Below are 6,758 nucleotides of genomic sequence, written 5' to 3' on the forward strand. Positions count from 1 at the left end.
TTGAGAACCACTGCTGTATGTGACAAGATGCTGAGTGAGAAGCACTTAATCAACCTCTGCCACACCAGCCCCAATCCAGGGGAATGCCCTGTGTCTGCCTGGTAATGGGCAGCACCTGCCAGCCTCATTAGCCAGAGCTATAAAGGCTGGGAGGAAACTGGGGGAGAGGGGAGAGACAGAGAGAGGCTGGCTAGGCAGACAGGCACAGAGGGAGGAGAGAACCTTCTGGTCTGTTGCTGGCCAGGCCTGCCCTTGGCGAAGTTGCACCTGCACTTGTACATAGGTGGAAAGTGGTGGTGTGAAAAGAACTGTAAATAAAGAACACTGGTGTTGCATCAAGTTGAGGTGTTCCTGACTGGTTGGAGAGGGCAACGGGCTGAAACCAAAGGGGCCCAGCGTGTGCCTTGCTACACTGTAATAAGTAAATGATCAACAAGAATGGTCCAAGATATGGTCAGCTGACTAGGACTGAAATGTGCACCAAAACCACCTGCTATATAGCATGCAATGTTTTTATTTGAGGTTAGATGATCACCTCCCACTCAGGCCCCTTTTACACTGTGTAAAAGGGCTGGAGTGGCATAAGGGGTCCTAAAAGCCATGTATCCAGCCCAGAGCAGCCCAGAGGATTCAGGAGGCCTGGGGCAAAGCAATTTCAGGGGCCCCTTCCATAAAAAACAGTTGCAATACTATATTCTTGTGGGGGCCCCTATGGGGCAAGTGGGGCAAATTGCCCCACTTGCCCCCTTCCTCCCTCTCCAGCGGTCCTGGGAAAAATAAACATTTAAAAACCTTGCGCATCTTGGCACAAACCCGGTTTTGAGAAAACTTCTTTTCAAGTCACCTTTACGAGGTATCACTGGTTCTCAGCATCAGCTAGTGCTAAAAGGCACTAAAGCTCATTAAAAGGGTTGGACAAATATTTTCTGTCAAAACTTTTTTTGGATTGAAAACTAGGGGTTTTTAAAAAGCAGAAAAAAATCACAGACAATGTCTACTTTCCTTCAAAATTTGTTGTGGTTTTTTTAATTGAAAAGCTGAAATTAGTCTGCCAAAATCTGAACATGGTTTGGGGTTTCAGAAGTGTGTGGCCAAATATTTGCTGCTTGCTGTGTTTGATTGTTTAAAGAAACAATAAAAAAATTCTACTTAAAAAAATTCAAAACTTTTGAACCACCTCAGCTTGTGACCAAATGCATAAGCCCATCCAGTCAGAGATTTTTCCAGGTTTCTGATACTCTCCTGGCTTCCTTGACTCATATCTGTCTCCATAACTTTGGGTTCATTTAGCTTAGAACATAAGAATGGCCATACTGGGTCAGACCAATGGCCCATCTAGCCCAGTATCCTGTCTACTGACAGTGGCCAATTCCCGGTGCCCCAGAGGGAATGAACTTAACAGGTAATGATCAAGTAATCTCTCTCCTGCCATCCATCCCCATTCTCTGACAAACAGAGGCTAGGGACACCATTCTTTACACATCCTGGCTAATAACCATTCATGGACTTAACCTCCATGAATTTTTCTGTTCCCTAGAGACTGGCTCCATGGGGTCCCTCACAAACTGGAGACGGTTACTGTTGGTTTGTCTTTAGCATAGCTTATGTACATACTCCACAAACTGAGCATTTGAGCTTGTTCCAGAATCTGGGATGAGCCTATGTTGTGAAAACTGAAATGCTCAAATTAGCACATACACGTGAATGGACACAAGGTGCTAAAATTAAATTAACCCAGGGGTTCTCAAACTGGGGTCAGGAGCCCTCAGGGGGTCATGAGGTTATTACTGGGGGTCGCGAGCTGTCAGCCTCCACCTCAAACCCTACTTTGCCTCGAGCATTTATAATAGTGTTAAATATATAAAAAAGTGTTTTTAATTTATAAGGGGGGGTCACACTGAGAGGTTTGCAATGTGAAAGGGGTCACCAGTACAAAAGTTTGAGAACAACTGAATTAATCCTTCTGGAGCCTCCGGGAATGCAGGAGATGGGGGTCTCCTTTGGTGGGGTTGGAAAGGAGGTAGGTGTTGTAGGATATTGCTCTTCTCATGTGATCCTTCCCACATGGCTCTCTTGGCTTTATCACTGTTAATCTAAAGTGGCTAATTTTAAATGAAGCTACCCTCCCCTGACATGAATCCCCCTATGGCACTGAAATTAAATGTAGACTATAATTTGGCATTAGAGAAGTGAAAGAGATGGTAGCCCTAAGGGAAAAGATAACAGCTTGGCTCTTTGTGTTAAATAGCTGTCTGCAAACCTCAAACTGCTGAACGAGCTTTAGGGTAGGGAAGGCTTTGCCTCCCCAAACAGCCTGTCTGACCCCCACCCACTTCCTGCCCCCCAACTGCCCCCTCAGAATCCCTGACCCATCCTACTCCTTGTCCCCTGACCGCCCCCCGTGGCTCCCCCCAACCAACCCCCTGGGACCCCACCCCCCATGAAACCCCCCTGCTTCCTGTCCCCTGATTTCACCGACCCCTATCCACCCCCCCGCCGAGTCCTGACAGACCCCCAGAACCTGACAGACCCCATGATCCAACCCCCCGTTCCCCATCCCCTGACCACCACCCCCCAGAACCTCTGCCCCCTCTCTGTACCCTGACTGTCCCCGGGACTCCCTGCCCCTTATCCAACCACCCCGGTCCCAGCCCCATTACCATGCTGCTTATCCCCACCTCCTTCCTCTCCCGGAGCCTCAGCGCACCACGTCCAGGAGCCGCCCTGGACGGAGCTGTAGCGGTGTGGCTCCACGGGACCTGAGCTCCCGCTGCTCGGTCGCAGCTCACAGCCCTGCCCCCTTACTACGCGGCTCTGAGTGGGAGGAGATCAGGCCCCACTGGAGCCACACTGCTGGGGGAAGGAGGAGGCAGGGGGGAGCCTCTGACATTCTGGTGGGGCCCCCTGCAGGGCCTGGGGCCTGGGGCAAATTACCCCACTTCCCCCCCGCCCCCCTCCCCCCACGGTCCTGATCCAGCCAGAGAGGATTCCCCCTGCACAAGCTCTGTGTAAGGCTGCCTTCTGACTTGCCAACCCTTGCTTAGGGGCCAAGGTGGGCCACAGCACATGGTGCTGCAGAGGTTCCAGGTAGTGCAGTGGATCATAGGACAGCCCTGGGGTGCTGCTGTAATTTAGACAGGCTCCTAGGACTATCTAAGTTATGCTGGGGGGTCTCCATCCCACAAAACAGTCCAGGATTGGGAGGGCACAAAGGTGTCTGAAAACCACCTTCGCGCCCCCTGCCTCTGGGCTGCAAGTCGTACATTGCACCCAGAATATTTCATCTGTGTCATGTACTGTCATCTCTGCAATGGTGTTTGTATTGATGGACATGCTGTTTTCTAATTTGAAATATGAACACTAGGAAATGCAAAAGTATAAGCCTATTAGCAAGACAAAGGGAAGAAAGATCATATCCGTAAGACTGGGTCAGAAACAGATTTTTCTGACAGTTTCCCCACACTCAGTAATGAAAATCCACAGCCCAGATCATAAGGATTTCAGTAAACGCACATTGCCCGTATTAAATCAGTAGAGCAACATGTATATCACATGTAAGTTCTAATTTGTGTTTCTTGCGGGCTGTGACAAGTTGGGGGCTCTGTACAACTTATGAATTCTGAATTATATGTAATACAACATACAATTACTGTGTTATGGAAAGCCTGTATGAAGCGATGAGCTGCCAAAATATTAACAACAGGTTCTCTCTTCCTCACCTCACAAGGGGGTCATGCCCCCCCCGGGGGTCATGCCCCATCCAACCCCTCATGTTCCTTGACACCCCTCTGAGACCCCCCAACCCATCCCCCCTTCCCTATACCCTGACTGCCCCTTGCTGCCCTATCCAACCGCTCCTCTCATTCTTGATGGCCCCCCAGGATCCCTGCCCCATCCAGCCACCCCTTCTCTCTGTCCCTGACTTCCCCACCATCTCATCTCATCCTGCTCCTTCCTGATTGCCCCCCGGGACCCTTGCCCCTATTCAATCCCCCTGTTCCCTGCCCTCTGACTGCCCCCTGACCCCTATCCATCCCCTCCCCCACAACCCACCAAACACCCCCTCCCTGCTCCCTGCCCCCTTACCACACTGTCTGGGGCCGGGACTGGGTCCTCTCCACTGGGACCTTGACCGGTGCCATGGGGCACAACTCCCCAGGCTGGGCCAGAGCCGCTCATCTGGGACCAGCCCGAGGCGGGGGCGCTCGGCCGGGGCCGGGCTGGGGCTAGGTGGAGCTGGACTGGGCTGCAAACGCCGTCCACGCTGTTCCCCCCCACCTGCCTTACGTGCCTGCTGCTTGTTTCAGGCTTTCCGCGAACATTTGATTCGCGGGAAGCATGGGAGGCGAAGGAGAAGGAGGTCGGAGCGTTAAGGGAAGAGGGGGCCATGAGCAGGGGCCAGAGGCCGGGTGGACAGCTGCCCGAGCCTTTGTTAAATTTAAAAGCTTTTCAGAACCGGTTGTCCTGGAACAACTGCTTCTAAAAAGGCTTCTAAATTTAACAACCGGTTCCTGTGAACCAGCTGGAGCTCACCACTGCCTGTTTGCATGTAGATCCACTGTTGCTGACAGGACATACAGCAGATACACTTCAGACTAAGGACAATGAGAAAGGACTTAATATTTAATGATTGTGCTTTGACCTCAATGATTATGTGTAAGAGCCATTGATCTGAAGGAAAAAAATATGTCCTCCTCTGTCGAAGAGAGCGGGTGGGGGAAGAGGAGAGTGGTGGAAAATTACCAAAAGACAGTGCCGGTGGTGCCAGGTGTTAGAAGTGAGGGTGTATATATAAGGAGAGCCACATTGGGCAGGTGAGAGGACAGTCACAGATGGGTAAGCAGTCTTCATGATGAAGCAGCAATCCAGCATGTAGCAGCTTCATGAGGCAGGGGACCTTACCTGCTTTCCTGAACACACATGGTTTCCCAAGGGAAGAATAAGGTAGTGAGGGGCACTACATCAAAAATGTTTGTTTTCTAAATTTTCTGTACTCTCTCGTGCTTCATTTGATTAAGTACAGGAGCATTAGGTGATTAGAATCTATGTGAAGTGTGTGTGAGTGTTTTATATGCTTCATAATTACCACAGCCCTCCTGAGAGAGCTAAACAGTAAACCACAAAGCTTACATCTTAGGGTATGTCTACACTACGGGATTATTCCGATTTTACAGAAACCGTTTTTTTAAAACAGATTGTATAAAGTCAAGTGCACGCAGCCACACTAAGCAAATTAATTCGGCGCTGTGCGTCCATGTATTGAGGCTAGCATCTATTTCTGGAGCGTTGCACTGTGGGTAGCTATCCCATAGCTATCCCATAGTTTTCACAGTCTCCCCTGCCGATTTGAATTCTGGGTTGAGATCCCAAATCATGATGGGGCAAAAACAGTGTCGCGGGTTATTCTGGGTAAATATCATCACTCATTCCTTCCTCCATGAAAGCAACGGCAGACAATCATTTCGTGCCCTTTTTCCCTGGACTGCCCTGGCAGATGGCATAGCATGACAACCATGGAGCCTGTTTAGCCTTTTGTCACTGTCACCATATGTGTACTCGATGCTGCTGACAGAGGCGGTACTGCAGTGCTACACAGCAGCATTCATTTGCCTTTGCAAGGTAGCAGAGACGGTTACCAGTCCTTTTGCACTGTCTGCTGCTTTAGAAATTGGTGATGATGGTTACCAGTCCTTTTGCACCATCTGCTGCTTTAGAAATTGGTGATGACGGTTACCAGTCCTTTTGTACCATCTGCTGCTAGAAATTGGCGATGATGGTTACCAGTCCTTTTGTACCGTCTGCTGCTGTCATGGGTGTTCCTGGCTGGCTTCACTGAGGTCAGCCGGAGGCGCATGAACAAAAATGGGAATGACTCCCCAGGTCATTCCCTTCTTTATGTTTTGTCTAAAAATAGAGTCAGTTCTGCCTAGAATATGGGGCAAGTCTACTAGACAACCAGAGAGCACAGCCGCTCCAGGTCAGATCCCCAGATATCCTGCAGAAATGATGAGCTCCATGCCATTTAGGGGGTGCCCCTGCAACAACTCCACCTGTTGCTTCCCTCCTCCCACACCCCTCCTGGGCTACCGTGGCAGTGTTCCCCCATTTGTGTGATGAAGTAATAAAGAATGCAGCAATAAGAAACACTGACTTTTTAGTGAGATAAAATGAGAGGGAGACAGCCTCCAGCTGCTACGATAGTCCAGGCAGTACAGAATCTTCATTAGACATGAAAGGGTGGGGGAGGAGCTCAGCCTCCAGCTGCCATGATGAGGACAGTTACCAAGCCTTTTGCACTGTCTGCCTCTACAGGAGACAAAGCTTAAAGAAGGGAATGACGGAGTCATTCCCATTTTTGCCCAGACGCCCCTGGCCGACCTCACCGAAGCCAGCCAGGAGCACTCACGGGATGATGAGGACAGTTTTCAACCATTTTGTACCGTCTACCATCAGGAAAGGAAGGGGAGGGGATGCTGCTGTTCAGCGCTGCAGCACCGCGTCTACCAGCAGCATGCAGTAGACATATGGTGACATTGAAAAAAGGAGAGAAACTATTTTTTTCCCTTTTCTTTCACGGGGAACAGAGGGGGGTAATTGACGACATACACCCTGAACCACCCGGGACAATGTTTTTGACTCTTCAGGCATTAGGAGCTCAGCCAAGAATGCAAATGCTTCTCGGAGACTGCGGGGACTGTGGGATAGCTGGAGTCCTCAGTCCCCCCTCTCTCCCTCCATGAGAGTCCATTTGATTCTTT

Source organism: Gopherus evgoodei, chromosome 1, assembly GCF_007399415.2.
Source record: "Gopherus evgoodei ecotype Sinaloan lineage chromosome 1, rGopEvg1_v1.p, whole genome shotgun sequence".
NCBI classification, from domain to species: domain Eukaryota; kingdom Metazoa; phylum Chordata; order Testudines; family Testudinidae; genus Gopherus; species Gopherus evgoodei.